Here is a 16,706-nt window from a genome sequence, read left to right as displayed (position 1 = left end):
CTCAGGGCTCAGCAAAGTGTTCTTCTTACGGGTGACCAGGTAGAGAGGGCTCACAATCTGACTGTACTCAGGAATGTGCATTCTCCAAAAGCCTATGGCACTTAGGAAAGCTTGTGTTTCTTTCTCGCTGGATGGTGGAGATATAGCTGTGATCTTCCTTAGGCCACGGAAGTCCTTCAGGGAAAAGGACTCCATATTGGCTTCTGATCTTGCACCTGTTGCTTTGACTCCTGATTTTGTGTCAGGAGGCATTGAGAGCCCTTCTTCTGCATCATCATCATCATCATCCACAGTTGATTGGTCTTGTCCATGCATGTCCCACTTCTAGTGCTGGTAGCAACAGCCATTGGTTGAGGCTTATTGTCTGGTTTAGCTGCTGGCTCAGGCTCAGGCTCACTCTCTAGCTCGGCTGCTGGCTTGGAGCCTGGGCTGTTGGCTGCAGCCTGGGGGACCGGGATAGCTGCTGATTTATCTCCCTGCCCCCCTGCCTCTCTCTGCTGCCCCACAGTATCTAGCAGTGTGCCATAAGCATAGGCCAACGCCCAGCTCACTGCAATGATCTTTTTCTCCTTAGGGTCATCCTGGTACTTCTCTTTCAGGTATTCCCCCACCTCAGCTGGGTTCTGAATTTGTTCATGGGGAAAGTCCCAGACAGGGTCAGAGAATTCCTTCAGGATTTGGCCCATATTCTCCCATTTCCAACACCACTCAGCATTTTCCACACCTGGGTCTACTCCTGAGTCAGGGGTCTCATCAGCCCATCTAGAAATCTCAGCCCTCATTCTAGAGAAGCAGCAGACTGTGTAGAGGAAGCTTACCAGATTGAGTACTAGAAAGATGGTTTCTTTAACATTCAGGGGAAACTGAACATTCTCCAACAGTGATGTAACAGATTCAGAGGAGAAGAAGGAAAGCAAAGGCTGAAAAGCCTCACCCCCTGCTCCTCCTCTAACAAGCTGGATGCATAACCATAGCCATGAACCATTCACACCTGGAGCAGACCCCAGCATGTTTATAAACTTCTTACAAGCTATTACCACCAAGCCCAGCAGGATAGCTATTCTGGTCACTGCCCCTCTGCTGTAAAAGCTACCTATTAGGGACAATACAAGAGCTATTTCTGGATAAGAAAATAAACTGAGGGACCATAGAGGTATTAAGAGCTCAAAAAACCCTAGGGACCAGAAATGCATGCAAGCCTTCACCCCAAGAGACATTATGAATTCAAAAAGCATGGCTATTAACTGCTTAATACCAACACAGAGTAATGGCAACCAAAATACAGTCAGACCAGGGTTTTTCCACTCTCTCTCGAGCCCCAGGCGCTGGGCGCCAAATTTTGTCCTGGTTTAGGGCAAATCTGGGAGAAAAACTCCAAAGGGGGCCCCTCCAGAGAGCAAACCCACATGGCCCCTTCCCCCAGCTGATTCGGGAAGGATTCCTCAGAGAGAGGTGGAAAGAACTTGTTTGTTTAACAGGCACAGCACCCCCAGCACACAAAATGAACAATACCGGTTGACACCACTCTTTCACCGCTCTGAAAAGGATGACAAATTCAGAAAGTCTCTCCTGGGATGGTCGCTCTGTTATCAGTCCCTCCGGCACTGGGGCAGCTGCTGCAGCCACAAGGTGCAAACTCTCTCTCCGTGTTTCCCAGGTCCCAGTCCGGAGCAGGTTCAAGTAGTTCCAAAAAAGGGAAAGGAAAAACAGTCCAGGGAAAAATTTGGACTGCTTAGCTAAACTAACTAATGAGCAGAAGCAAAAAAGCAAGAGCAAAGCAGGAGCAAAGCAGAAGCAGGAGCGAGAGCAAAGCAAAAAGCCAGGCAAAAAGCAAAAGCTGCACTATGTACTGCCCCGTGTCTGTGTCCCGCCAGCCGTGGCGGAGTGGGTGGTAAGAAACCAAAACAAAACATTCACTCTTCAGAGCCAGTCTTGAAGGCACAGAACATAATATCCAGCAAAACCAGCACACACGAATGGGGATACAAGCATCACAACGTCACCCTAGGACACAGCCCAAAACCATCCTGAGAAAAACCCCAAAAATACCCCGAATCCAGCCTGAAAAGCTACCCAAAACACACCCCAAAGTCACTACAAAAACAGCCCAAATCACCCCAAAACCATCCCATAAACACCCCAAAACCATCACAAAAAAATCACCCCAAAATCACTGCAGATCTGACCCCACTGGCGCCAAAAATGACCTCAAAACTTCCCCAAATGCTCCCAGAACCCCCCAGAATCCTCCCAAATGCCCCCCCAAACTCCCCCCAAATCTGCCCCCAAACCCCCCAAAAATTTCCCAAAACCCCCCTTACCCCCCCAGAATTTCTCCCAAATCCTCCCCCAAACCCTCCAAACACCCTCGAAGTCCCCCCAAAAATGCCCTAAAATCCCCCCAAAACCCCTCCAGAACCCCCCAAAATCCCCCCAAATCCTCCCCCAAACCCTCCAAAAATGCCCTAAAATCCCCCAAACCTCCCCAAATCGCCCCCCAAAATCCCCTAAAATCCCCCCCAAACCCCCCAAAACCTTTCCCAAATCCCCCTAAATGCCCCCAAATCTGCCTTAAAATCCCCCTCAAAATTCCCAAAGATCCTCCTAAATCCTCTCAAATTTCCCCAAATCCTCCCCCAAGTCCTCCCAGGACCCTCCAAATCCCCCCCAAACCCCTCCAGGATGCTCCAAATCTTCCAAAATCTGCCCCAAAATTCCCCCCAATCCCCCCAGGACACCCCCAAAATGCCTTAAACCCTCCCCCCAGGACCCCCCAAAACCCCCCCCAAAATCCCCCAATTCCCACCTGAGAACATCTCCCTGTGGCACGTGCAGCCCCTGGCCCGCACTGGCTCCAGCAGAGCCCCCAGACCCAAATCCCCCCCAAAACCCACCCAAAACTGACCCAAAATCCTCCCCAAATCCCCTCAGGCACCTCAAAATCCCCCAAATCTCCCCTAAAATCCGCCTCAAAATTCCTCAACATCGTCCCAAATGCCCCCAAATCCTGCCCAAAAACTCCCAAAAGCCTCTCCAAATCCTGCCTCCTCTCCAGATCTCCCCAAATCCACCAAAATGCCCCCAAAATCCCCCCAGGACTCCCAAAATCCCCCCAAGCCCCCCCAGTGACCCCCAGACCACCCAAATTCCCCTAAACTCCCCCTAAATCCCCCCTCCAAAATCCCCCAAATCCACCCATGCCCTCCCAGACACCCCAAAGCCCCCCCAAAATCCTCCCAAGATGCTCCCCCAGGACCCCCTAAACCCACCTGAGAACATTTCCCTGTGGCGGGTGCAGCCCCTGGCCCGCGCTGGCTCCAGCAGAGCCCCAGACCCAACTGTGGCCCGGGGGGGGTCCCAGCAGCTCCCCCACCATGGCCAGGGCCACCAGGCCACACCTGGGTTTGGGGGCAATTGGGGATTTTTAGGGTTTTGGGTTTTTTTTGGGGGTGATTTTGGGACGATTTGGGGAATTTTAGGTGGATTGCAGGGGGGATTTGGGGGCTTTTGGAAGGATTTGGGGATTTTGTGGGGATTTTTAGGGTGATTTGGGGTTTTTGGGGACATTTGGGGCTTTTTTGGGGGGTGATTTTGGAGGGATTTGGGGGCTTTTGGGAGGACATTAGGTTTTGAGGGGATTTTGGGGGGTTAGGGGGATTTTAGGTCTGGTTTTAGCGGGATTTTGGGGGGTCTGGAGAGTTTTGGGAGGATTTGGTGGGTTTGAAGAGATTTTTTGGGGGTTTGGGAGAGATTTTGGGGGATTTAGGGCATTTTTGGTGGGGTTTTGGGGGGATGTTGGAGTTTTTTTGGGGGGGGTTTGGGGATTTTGGGGGATTTTGGGGGGCTTGGAGAGGATTTTGGGGTTTTTTTTGGAACTCACTGGGGCCCGTCCTGGATCAGGGGCGGCACCGAGCGGTGGAACCAGAGCGGGGCGGGGGAGGCGGGAGTTGCTGAGGGGAACCGCGCGGTGATTGGTTGGTTCGGCCTAGGGCACCGTGAATGACAGGAGAGCCGCGGGGGAGGCGGGAGTTGCTGAGGGAATACGCGCGGTGATTGGATGGTTTGGAGCGGGCTGTGCCGTCATTGGTTAATTTGGGAGATGGAGCGCGGCGATTGGATGGTATGGGGCGGGGCTCGTCCCTATTGTCGGGGAAAAGTCCGGGATTTTTAGAGGAACATTCCCGGTTTTCAGGAGAAAAATTCACAGATCTTTTAGGAAAAATTCCCGTTTCTTGGAGGGGACACATTTCTGGTTTTTTTGGGGAACCATCCCGTGTTTCTTGAGAGAACCTTCACGGATTTTTTGACTCCAAATAAAGCCCAAATAACCCAAAAAAACCCCCCAAGTAATACCTAAAAACACAAACAAACCAAAATAATCCTTAAATGAACCCTAAATAAACCCAAACGAACCCAAATAATCTCTAAATAAACCCCAAATAAAACCAAATAAACTCCAAACAAACCCCAAACCCCCCCAAACACCCAAAGTACACCCAAAAAAACACCAAATAAATCCATATAAACCTTAAGGAACTCCAAAAAACCAAAAATAGCCCCAAATAAACCCCCCCAAACCCCCAAATGAACCTCAAATAACCCCCAAATAATCCCTAAATAAACCCAAAAAAACCCCAAAAACCCGTTCCTCTCGTCCCCACCCGAAAACAGACCTTGGCCAATCAGAGTGCGAAGCGCTGATGACAACACAATTGCTGGGCAAAAACTAGGAGCACTGGCCCCGCTCAGCGATTTTCAGCCAATCAGCGGCCTCCGGGGCTCTAACTCATCAGTTGCCGGGCAGAGCCCAGCGCCACACAGCGCTAACCAATCAGAGACAGCGAGGGATAATTTCCAGCTAATCAGAGCATTTATTGCTGATGACTCATCAGTTGCCCGGATTGGAATTTGTAGGGGGGGTGACCCTGGGGATGCGGAGGGGACCCCAAATTAAAACAAAGCGGCGTCGGCACACCAAAAAGGAGCAGGAGGGGCCTGGGACCCCCAAAACCAAACAGGGGGAGGGGATTGGGGGAACGATGGGGAAGGGGTGGGAAAGGGCAGAAAGGAGGGGGGCCCCAATTGCTGGGAAGGGGGACCCCGAAATTGAGCTGGGAGATGGGACCCAATGAGCGGGGGGTGGGACCACCAAACAGAAAGAAGCCAATTTTGTTCCTGCAGTATTTAAAGTGATTTATTGACATGCAAAAGACTCTATGAATATGCAACAGGCTGATGTAAGAGGAGACAAGGACCATGGAGCAAAACTTATTACGGCCACCAAGACAGCCCCGTTATCTTCGGGGACACCCCTTAATTAATCTGGTTTTAATTACATCAGCCTGTTGCATATTCATAGACTCTCATGCAAATCAATAAACTAATTTACATATTTCAGGGATTATTTTACATGGCACCTGCTTGGGGGTGTCTCCGCATTTCAGGAGCCTCCCATGGAAAGGAAAATGTAAACCCACTCCCTCTGAATACTACTACTAATAAAAATAATAATAACAACAACAAAATAACAATAATAATAATAAATTTTGAAATTAGGGGCTCACAGGCAAAGATATGGGAGTAGAAATACGAGTTCTTCATTAGGAAAAATTAAAAATACTAATGCAATAGTACAAATTTTAAAAAAACAGTGAGAGTGAGAATCCTCAGTGAATCCAGAGGGAAAAGGGCTGATCCTCTGGGAATCCAGTAGGAAAAGGCTGCTTCTGGGGTTCCAAACCTGAGATTCTATCTAGGTAGGAATGCTTGGCTCCTCTACCTGGGTGGAGCATCTCTTAATGGGATGATGTCATTTTATCAGCCAGGCAGTGACACTCAATGGCCCATTACCTGAAGATAATTATTAATTATTGGCCCATTAACAGCAGATAATGTGTTTGCCACTCTGAAAGGTGGCAAACACAACACTCACTTATCTTGCAATCCAGGACCTGTCCTCACTGACTGCCCCCGTTCTCCAGAGTTCATGGTGTCCAGGGAGGCTGCAGCTGCCGGTGCCAGGAACAAATGAGACGGGTCTTGGTTTCAGAGAGCTCCAGAATCCATTTCTGAGCCCAAAAGACAGGGCAAAGGCAGGGCCGTGGGGTTTTTAGAGGATATCCCGGGGGGGAGTTGGGGTTTGGGTCAGGGGAGGAGTTCTTAGCAACACAAGAGGGGTGAGATCAAATTCCTGCCTCTTAGCAACAGGGGCACTCCACAGAGATTGTGTCCCCAAATCCTCAATTCCCCATCAACTACCTGTGAAATGGAGGGACGTTAGATATTTTTGATCAATTTCCTTCATTTAAACCTGTTTGGGCTTTTTTTAAGGATGAAGATGGAGCAGAGGAAAATTAACACCAAACCAACAGGAGAAGCAGCCAGGTGTGTTCCCAGCATGGATCACAGGAATGTGGGTGACCAGGGCTGTGCCTAGTGTGCCTCCTCCAGTGGGGGATGGAGCTGGAGCAGCACACAAACTCCTCCTGCACTCAGGGCACTCGCAGGGCTTCCCTTTGGTGTTTGGTCAGGTTAGATCTGTCTGAGAAGCTCTTCCCACACTGGGGACACTCGTAGGGCCTCTCCCCAGTGTGGATGCGCCGGTGGGTGATGAGGGTGGAGTTGTGCTTGAATCCCTTCCCACAGTCAGGGCAGCAGAAGGGCCTCTCTTCTGTGTGAATCCGATAATGCTGGAGGAGATGGGAGCTGATCCTAAACCTCTTCCTGCATTTATCACACTCGTAGGGCCTCTCCCCAGTGTGGATCTTTTGGTGGCACGTCAGGGTGGAATGCTGGCTGAAGCTTTTCCCACACTCCCCACACTCGTAGGGCCTCTGCCCAGTGTGGGTCCTCTGGTGCTGATCAGGTTGGAGCTCTGGCTGAAGCTCTTCCCACATTCCTCACACTCGTGGGGCCTCTCCCCAGTGTGGATGCGTCGGTGCCTGACAAGACTGCAGTTGTGCCTGAAGCCCTGCCCGCAGTCAGGGCAGCGGAAGGGCCTCTCCTCTGTGTGCGTGCGCTGGTGCTGGAGGAGATCAGAGCTGGTGTGAAACCTCTTCCTGCACTGATCACACTCGTAGGGCCGTTCCCCAGTGTGGATCCTCTGGTGCCTGATCAGGTCAGAGTTCGACCTGAAGCTCTTCCCACACTCCCCACACTCATAAGGCCGTTCCCCAGTGTGGGTCCTCTGGTGCAGGATCAGGTGGAGTTCCACCTGAAGCTCTTCCCACACTCCACGCACATGTGGGGCTTCTCCCCATCCATGGAGCTGCTCATGGAGCACCAGCTCTGAGCTCTGGCTCCATCTCCAGCCGCCTTCCCGGCCCAGGCTGGCTCTTTCCCCCTCAGATCCCTGTGATCTGCGTTTGCAGCCCCTCCTCGTGCAGCATCTCCGGGGCTTTTCCTCCCCGTTGGGTTCCTGCGCTGTGGAGCCGCTCAAAACGGCCTCTGCCACCAGGTTCTGCCGCGGGGATTTGTCCTCCCTGCTCTCCATGCTCAGCTCCTGCTCTGGGGGAGGAAGGACAAGGACAGGATGGGATTTGCCTCCGTGCCACAGGCAAGAGGAAGGAGATCCCCCCAGGGCTGTCCTGCAGCCGGGGCCGTGCTGGGCTGGGAGATGGAGCAGGAGAGAGGGGAAAGGGGCACTGACTTCCTCCTCACCTGTCTCAGTGTGCCAGGGCATCTTCCTCGCAGCCTCATAAGGGCTGGGAATGGGAAATGCTGGTATGAGGTAAACAAGGGGTGAGCACATTCAGTTTGAAGGTCCCTCTGCCCAAGGCCATCTCTACAAATCACTGGCCATCTGCACTCCAGAAAAACCTCCCAAACACCAAGATTCAGCCCTGAAAAAGCCTCACAGGAATGCCCTGTCCCTCATCCCTTCCCTCTGGTGTTCAGGGTTTCCCCCCTGTACCAGCTGCTGGGGTCACACTTGGATTGGGGGTCCCCCTTCTCCTCGGTGCCCGCCCTGCCCAGGCTGCTGGCAGTCCCAGCAATCCCAAAAGCTCCCCCCTCTCCACTCTCCCCATTTCGGGATGCCGGGGCTCTTTGGGCTCCCGGGCTTCCAGGCTCCCTTCTCCCCTCATTCTCTGCTCGGGGCTGCAGGGGCTCCAAGGAGTCCCCCCTGCCCCTCTCCAGGCTCCTGAGGGTCCCGCCAACGGCGGCGCTGCCCCCTCTCTGGGCTCCCCACTTTGGGCTCCTGGGGGACACAGGGCTCTGCTCCTCCAGGCTGCCTCTGCCGCCAGCCGCCACCGCCACCCCCGATGTCCCCCCGAGGGGCCTTTTCCGCTCAGCCTTGCACTTCTTCATTCTCCAAACATCCCCCGAAAAAACCCAACTGGGGGCGATGGGCTGCATGCTGGGGGTGACTGGAAACAACTGGGCTTATACTGGGATACACTGGGATCATACTGGAAGGAACTGGGATCATACTGTCACTGAGTGCCACTACACTGAGGCTGACTGGGAGTGGTTCTGACCAAATGGGATCATACTGGAAGGAACTGGGACTGACTGGGAACATGCTGGAGGGAACTGGGCTACACTCACAGATACTGGGAACAAAAGTGAGGGTCAAAGAGAGCAACTGGAACCATGTGGAGCACAACTGGGTCATACTGGAAGGGACTGGGAGCACACTGGGCTCATCTTTGGATCATACTGGGAGGGAATGGACTAATACTGGGAGTATCTGAGAGTGACTGGGAATACACCCTGCACATCATACTGGGCCTGACTGGGAGCAACTGGGAGCACGCTGGCAGCAAATGGCATCATACTGGGACTGACTCCGTTGATCCAGGAAGCAACTGGAACCATGCTGGAGGCAGCTGGGACCATACTGGGAGAGACTGGAAGCAACTGGGATTATACTGGGACCACACTGGGAGGGCTAGCATGGGACTGGGATCAAACTGGAGCTTACTGGGATCACACTGGGGTTGAAAGGGAGTGACTGGGATCACACTTCAGGCTACTGGGAGCAACTGAGTGAAACTGGGATCACACTGCAAGCAAACTGGAGTAACTGGGAAGGACTGGATGCATGCTGGAGGCAACTGGGATATTCTGGGCATGACTGGGGGGGTCATACTGGGCTAACGCCTTACTGGGGCCACTGGCAGTGCCTGGAAATGACTACAGACATGCTGAGGGCAACTGGGATATACTGAGAGTGTCTGTAACCATGCTGGGGGCAACTGGGACCACGCTGGGGGCCACTGGGAGTGAGTGGGACCATGCTGGGAGGGACTGGGATCATCTGAGGAGTGACTGGGACTACAGCAGGTGCAGCTGGGTTCAACTGGGACCATACTGCGAGTGTCTGTAACCATAAAGGAATGGAACCACACCAGAAACAGCTGGGCCCATACTGGGAGAAACTGGGACCACTCTGGGGGCACTGGCATCAGACAGGGAGTGCCTGGGAGCAACTGGGATTAGCCTGCAAGTGACTGGGATCATACTGGGAGTGGCTACCATCATACTGGGATTATACTGGGTGTGAGTGGATCCTGACTGGGGGTTACTGGGAGTTTATGTGCCCGTGGTGGGAGGAAAATGTGGACACACTGGGAGCAAGTGGGTTCAGCTGGAAGGTACTGGAATCGTGCTGAGAGGCCTAAGACCACAAATGTGGCAACTGGGATCATAATGAGACAACTGGGAGTTACTGGGAAAGGCTGGGATCATTCCAAGGTAACTAGAACCTTACTGGGCCCACTGGGATATACTGGGAGTGTCTGTGCCCACCCTGGGGAGACTGGAACTACACTGGGAACAGCTGGGATCATGCAGGTGACAACTCAGACCATGCTTGGGGCAACTGGGTATAACTGGGACCCTGCTGGGAAGGACTGGGACTATTCTAGGGGCAACTGGGATCATAATGGGAAAACTGGGAACAACTGGAACTATGCTGGGGGCAACTGGGATAATACTTGAATCACACTGAAAGCAGCTGGATTTATGCTGGGTTAGACCGGGATCACAGTGAGGGTGACTGGAATCATACTGGGATTGACTGAGAGCAACTGGAATTGTGCTGAAATCAACTGGGAGAAAAGTGGGAGTGACTGGAACCATGTTGGGGGTGACTGGGATCAACTGGGAGACAGGGAGTCACTGGGATCATACTAGAGGCTACTGGGGTCATGCTGGCATTGAGAGGAAGCAACTGGGATCACACTGGGGGCACTGGAATAAGACTGGGACCAGCTGAGCTCACACTAGGAGCAGCCAGTGCAAGCCCCAGGACCTCCCAAAAACACCTCCTGAGGACCCCTGATGTCCCCCTGAGGGCCATCTGCGGCTCGGCTTTGGAGCCCTGCCAGCTCCAAACATCCCCCCAAAAAACCCCAAACCCGGCACCCCCCGGCAGATTTGGGCCGAGCTCCCCCTCCCCGGGCACCTGCGGGATGGGGGCGATGCTCCCGGGGCTGCAATGACTCCAGGGCTCCCTCTCTCCTGCTCCAGCTGTTTCCTGCTGTCGCTCGGCCTCTTCCTCCCTCCCTCCTCCTCCTCCCCCAATCCGAAGGCAGAACCCTGAAGGGAAAGGGGCCGAGGAAAGGGCGGGAACCGTGAGGGGAAAGGGGCCGGGCCAAGGGGAGGCGCGGTCCTAAAAGGGCCCGGTTTGGTTTAAAATCAGCCAAAAGGGCCTCAAATGCAGCTGAAATCCACCAGGTTTGGCCTAAAATCAGCCAAACAGGATTAAAATTATCCAATGGGGTGGGGAATTTTGGGGGTTTTATTGGCACTTTGGGGGGTGTTTCTCTGGGAGTGTTTGGGGGTTTTTGGTTTTTTTGGGTTTTTTTTTATAATTTTGGGGGAGATGACTGGGATTTTGTGCAGATTTTTTAGGATTCTATTGAATTTCTGGGGGATTTAGGGAGGGTTTATTGGAATTGTGGAGGCAATTATTTGGATTCTTTGGAGGTCTGGGTTTTTTAAGGAAATTTTTTGGGGGTTTGGGGGCTTTTTGTGGGATTTGGGAAGGTTTTGTGGGGCTTTTTGGGTGTTGCCAGGATTTCTTTGGGTCTCGGGGGATTTTTTTGGGGCTTCTTTTGGTTTTATGGACATGTTTGGGCGATTTGTGGGGCTCAGTTGGGATTTTTGGGGGGATTGTGGCAATTGCAAGAGATTTTGTGGGCTTTTATTGGGATTCAAGGGTGTTCTAATAAAATTTTGTGAGATTTAATTGGGATGTCGTGGGTTTTATTGGGACTTTCAGGGATTTTAATGAGATTTTGGTGCCTCTCAGCCCTTCCCCACACCTGGGGATAATTGCAAAGCCCCCCTCAAATTATATTAAAAACCCCCAAAATCCTCCAGAAATCCCTAAAACACTCTCTGAACATCCACAAATCCCACAAAATCCCAGTGGAACCCAACAAAATTTTTAAAAACATCTTAAAAAATTCAATAAATCCCCCCCGCCAAGAAACCTCCTCCAACCCCCAAAAAATCCCCCAAAATCCAAAACCCCCCAAATCCACAAAACCCCCACACAAATTCCAATAATTCTCCCCAAAAAACCCCAATAATACTCCCCTGAACAACAAAATCCCCCAAAGCCCAAAAAAGGCAATACCAAATCCCTAAAAACCCCTCCCAAAATCCCACAAAAAAGCCCCCAAAACTCCCCCAGACTCATTGGGGCCGTCCTGGAACAGGGGGCACCGGCCAGTGGAACAGGAGCCACTTCAGGGGGCCCTCGGAGCTTTTTGGGGAGGGGGCACCATGGGAGACCCCCCAAAAACCGGGGGGGAGGGGGGAACCCCTGCTGTGCCCCCTCCCCCTGAGACCCCCAGACCCCAGTTCAGGGTGGGCCTGAGACCCCCCGGGACCCCCAAATCTCACCCAGGATCCCCAGAGCCCCCCAAGGTTGATCCAGGACCACTCCAGACCCCAAAACCCTCCCCAAGACCCCCAAAACCTCCCCAGGACCCTCAGACTCTCCCCAGTTTTCCCCAAAATTCACTCCAGACCCACCTGAGACCCCCCCAAATCCATCAGACTGCCCTAAATCCCCCTCAGACCCCTCAATCCCCTCCAAAACTTATGAAATCCCCTCAGACTACCCTAAATTCCCCCCAGACCCACCTCAGAACCTCCCAGACCCCCTCACAACCCCCCAGTTCCTCTCACAAACCCCCAAAATCCCCTCAGACCCTCCCAATTCCCCTCAGATGTCCCTAAACCCACCTGAGAACGCTCCTCTCAAGCTTCTCCCAAAGCTTCCTAAAGCCCCCTCACACCCACCAAAGCCCCCTCACAACCCCTCATTCCCCCCAAACACAGCGCACACCCCCCGATTTCCCGTCAATGCCCCCAAAAATCCCCTGTTTCTCCTGAGTGTGTCCCGGGAGGGTTTTGGAGGTTTTGGGGAGGGGCTTTGGGGGTCTGGAAGGGTTATGGGAGAGGGTCTGTGGGGGGGTTTGGGGATAGGTCTTGGGAGGGGCTGGGGGAGCCTGAGTTGGGTTTGGGGAGACGTCTGGAAGGTCCTGGCAGGGTCCTGGGTGGGGTCTTGGAAAGGGTCTGGGGGGTCTCAGGGGACATCCTGGGCTGGGCCCGATTGGGGTCTGGGGGCTCTCAGGAGGGCCTGGACCAACCCCTGGGGGGGACTCTGGAGGGGTCCTAGGGGAGATTTGGGGGTCTCAGGGGTTTCCAGGCCCACCCTGATCCTGGGTCTGGGGGTTTCAGGGGGAGGGGGCACAGCAGGGGTTCCCCCCCTTGCCGGTTTTTGGGGGGGTCTCCCATGGTGCCCCCTCCCCAAAAAGCTCCTAGGGCCCCCTGAAGTGGCTCCTGTTCCACTGGCCGGTGCCTCCTGATCCAGGATGGCCCCAGTGAGTCTGGGGGGTTCTGGGGGGATTTTGGGGGCTTTTTTAGGAATTTTGGGAGGGGCTTTTTTGGTATTTGGTTGTGGGTTTTTTGGGCTTTGAGGGATTTTGTTGTTTAGGGGGAATTTTGGGGAGAATTATTGGGGGCTTTTAGGGAGAATTATTGGGCTTTGGGGCGGTTGCGGATTTGGGGGCTTTTGGATTTCAAGGGAGTTTATTACGGTTTTGCAGGTGGTTTAGTTGGGGGGAATTTATTGGACTAGGGATGGGGAACTCCAGGGAGGCTTTTCCAGGGCTGAATCTTGATGTTTGGGAGGTTTTTCTGGAGCCAAGGTGGCCGGTGACTTGTAGAGATGGACTCGAGCAGAGGGACCTTCAAAGTCAATGTGCTCATCCCTTGTTTTCCCCAAACAAGGATTTCCCATTCCCAACCCTTGGGAGGCTGTGAGGAAGAGGAAGATGCCCTGGGACACTGAGGCAGGTGAGGAGGAAATCAGTGCCTTAAAATCCTTAAAATCGGAGGGTTTTGGGAAAGCTGCAATAGACTAGACTCAGAAACAGTAGAACCCTGAGTAGAGCTATGCAGCAGCCATAGGATTGGTCAGCAGAAAAATTATATAAGAAGTAGAAAGTAAGGAGAAATAGAACAATTGTCTGTGCATTAAGGCTTATCTAGAATATCTCCCTAACCTGCAGAATGTATATCTAGCAAGATATTAGGAAGTTCCAAGCTAATAATGGAGGTCTATGTATTGTGTGTTTTAAGGCTTACAAGCAGGTATTGTATTTGAAAGAAGCAAGCCCAGACCAAGTAGGGTGTCGTGGTTTAAGAGGAAGTGAAGTTTTTGTGATGGTGTGGGCAAGCCAATCGGTGTTCAGATTTAATATTGGCACCTGGTTTGTCCACTGAGGGCATGGATCCGCCTCTGAGAACACAGGGGTTAAAAGCTGTGATCTCCCGGGGGAACTTCCTCTTTGAGTCCCGCTGGAGAGTTAGCAGACCCCCCCCCTGCCCAGATCTGGCTGGGCAGGGGGGGAGGGGAGCCATGTGGCCGGAGAGAGAGAGGTAGGACAGGCCTGGGCCCAAGGGTGTGGGAGAACATTGCAAGGGCTTTGGGCAGCCATCCTCCATTCCTCCCCCCCCCCCCGCCGGAGAGGGAGAGAGAGACAGAGCCGGTGCCTGTGGTGGCTGTGATAGTGGCCCGGCGTGAAGGAGAAGGGGGGGGTGCCCAGCAGGGCAGCCAGGCGTGGGAGTTGACGAGTAAACCGGCAGAGAGCTCAGGACTTTTAACCCCTCTGAGGAAGATGAGAACCTTGCAAAAGCTGAGTCCTCCTGAAGTTGATGAGATTGAGAAGCTATTGAGATTGAGAAGATGTTGAGAAAATTCTAGGTGGGAGGAGATGATGGAGTGGCTTTGGGCTGGACTTTTCTTGTGTAGCCACAGCAGAACCACGGGTGTTTCTGTGACACAGAGACTGCATTCCAGGGGGAGGCGATGGCTCAGAGCCAGGAGAGTGCAGTGATGTGGAGGAGTGAACAGAGACGACGGGTGAGGAGGGTGGTGGTGGTGCCCTCCGCTTCGAAGAAGAGAAGAAGAAGAAGACGATCTCTGTTCCAGAGACCCCTCGGCCCCAGGGGGTGAAATTTGGGGGGGACAGGTGTCCCAAAAGGAGAAGGACTGTGCTCCCTTTGGAACTGGTCAAAGTATCCTTAAAATGAAAACCCTAGAAGCAGCTCTGATCCATGTGCAGTGGTGAGAGCACTGGACATGGAAGTCATGTGGCGCAAGAGGGACTCCTCTCTTCTCGAGAGACTGAGAATCGATTATCTGAAGGGTGGCAGTGGAGTTGGAAATTTGGTGGGGGGAGGAGGAAGAATTTGGAAGGTTTTCATCTTGTGTTCTATGTGTTTTGTGTGTCTTTCTTTGTAGTTGTAGGTTAATAAATGTTTTCTTTTCCTTTTAACTCTAAGTTGGGGCCTGCTTTGCTCTGTCTCTGATCACATCTCACAGTAGGTGCCAGAAAAGGAGGTGATCTCATGGGGGCACTGGCATTGTGCCAGGCTCAAACCATGACAGAGGGGAAGGCATCCTTTCTCAGGTCAGTAGAAGTTTATATCACTGACCGAGGCTCTAGCAGGGAGAAGGGGAAGCCCTTCAATCCAGGGCTGATAAACGCAGACTATGAGACTGATCCATTCCCTCTTGACCCTCGTGAAAAATGGATGCATCTAAAGAAAAATGCCCTTAAGGAGGGGAACCCCCAAACTTGAGGGATATCTCAGCATTTGATAAAGGACTGTTTTGAAAAGGGGGAGGCCAGATCCAAAACTCCTGGTATTTGCCCTCGGTGCCGTAATCGGTGCACTTGTCAGTCCAAGGTCGTCCAATAACGGGAAAGCGGAGCGGAAGCCCAGAGTGGCACCGTGTGAGACACAGATGCCCCAGCCGGTGCCTCGCAGGGACGGCCGCAAGCCTCAGCCCAGGCTCCCCAAGCAGCCCTGGCCAGACTGCAGGCAGCCCTGGCCGGACCCTGACAGAGCAGCCACCCCAGCGCAGGGATGGACCTGGCAACCTTCAGTGTGAAAAATGCCTATTGAATGATTGGCTTTTCGCAAATATTAAAATGAGTACTATATGTGTTGTGTTAGAAAGTGGTGCTGTATTAATTCTCTTAAGTAGCATGTTAAATGTAGTTTAAGGTTATAAAAAATGTTAAAATAGAAACTATGCTATGCAGGATACTTTTTTTAAAGAAAGGACTTGCAGCCAGATAGCAGCCACAGGACACCTAAGTCTTTGAGAGAAAAAGAATTTATTGCCCTCTTATCAGAAGAAACGAGCTTCTTCCCAGCTCGAAGACTCTGTTAGGATTAGGAGGAAGAAGCTGACACTGACCAGGCCGATTCCTGTGTTTGAATGGAATTTATGCATCATGTATGAAGTGTATGAATATGTGTTGTTTTTAAGGGTTAATCCTTTGTTAATGGGTGTCCTTTTTCGAGCTTGTGCTGCCCAGAAAAAGGCACCCAGACATCTGTAACTCTTTGTTTCTATTGTCTCATATTGTCCTAATTTAAATTGTCCAAATTATTATTACTTTAATTGGATTACTATTTTTATAACCGTTTTAATACTACTAAACTTTTAACATTTTAGAAACAAGTGATTGGCGTTTTTCACAATTTTGGTAGCAGAGGATGGTTAACACCTCGCTGATGGTGCTTTAGGAGAGTCAGAGTGGGGAGGCACGCCCTGCCCGATTTGGCAGCCTCGCTCTGTTTCCCCTGGAGTGACCGACAGACACAGGTTAGATCGTGGACAAAAGGAGGCAATAAAACAAAGAGAAGGGAAAAAGGCTCCCCACAACCACGGTAATTGCCCCCCTAAGACCAGTAGTGCGCATGAAGAACCCGGGAAGGAAAAGGGATTGGTAAGTATTTCTGGGGGGGCCGTGGGGGAGATGAATGTGTGTGAATGAGAGGCGGGCTGGTTGTCCCAGACCTGCCGAGTGAGTGCAGAGTCTCCCATGCTGTGTTTCCAACTTTCCGCGAGGAAAGTGGCCACTAAAGAGACAAAGTGAGTGATAAGAGGAGTGAAAGAATCCCCCAGGGTAAACTGGGACTGGGTCTCAGGGAGGGGTTGGACCCCTCAGAGGCAGGGAGCAAGGTTTCCTAGCCCAATCCACTAGGAAATGGGACAGGAGGGGCCCCCAAAAGCCTGCTGGGTTGAGAGATTTACATTCCAAAATCATCCAAGAGCAGGGTTGAGCAGAATTCTGTTGGAGTGAGGATAAACCCAAGAGCATCCAGGGTTGGACCACACAGCTAGATTGAGGGATGAAAATTTTGCCCAACAGCATCTGGAGTTG

General features: G+C 52.3%; 2 protein-coding genes, 1 long non-coding RNA gene and 1 pseudogene across 3 annotated transcripts in view; 2 read left to right on the top strand and 2 right to left on the bottom strand.

Annotated features, from left to right (window-relative positions):
- Nucleotides 1-8,058, bottom strand: part of LOC108961171 (zinc finger protein 850-like) — a 123,742-nt pseudogene extending 115,684 nt beyond the window's left edge.
- LOC127059078 (zinc finger protein 774-like) overlaps nucleotides 1-16,706 on the top strand; it is a 160,865-nt gene that overhangs the window by 101,318 nt on the left and 42,841 nt on the right. The window lies entirely within an intron of this gene.
- The window catches only part of LOC115485198 (uncharacterized), a 2,106,330-nt gene that overhangs the window by 2,052,292 nt on the left and 37,332 nt on the right, over nucleotides 1-16,706 (bottom strand).
- Nucleotides 13,324-14,807, top strand: LOC127060561 (uncharacterized). Its single transcript, XR_007779774.1, has 2 exons — nucleotides 13,324-13,902; nucleotides 14,324-14,807. It is a non-coding gene; the product is annotated as an uncharacterized LOC127060561 (long non-coding RNA).

The sequence above is a fragment of the Serinus canaria genome, chromosome 25, assembly GCF_022539315.1.
Source record: "Serinus canaria isolate serCan28SL12 chromosome 25, serCan2020, whole genome shotgun sequence".
Classification (NCBI taxonomy): Eukaryota; Metazoa; Chordata; class Aves; order Passeriformes; family Fringillidae; genus Serinus; species Serinus canaria.
The sequence above is the reverse complement of the archived record's forward strand: the minus strand, read 5'-3'. Positions and strand labels throughout refer to the sequence as shown.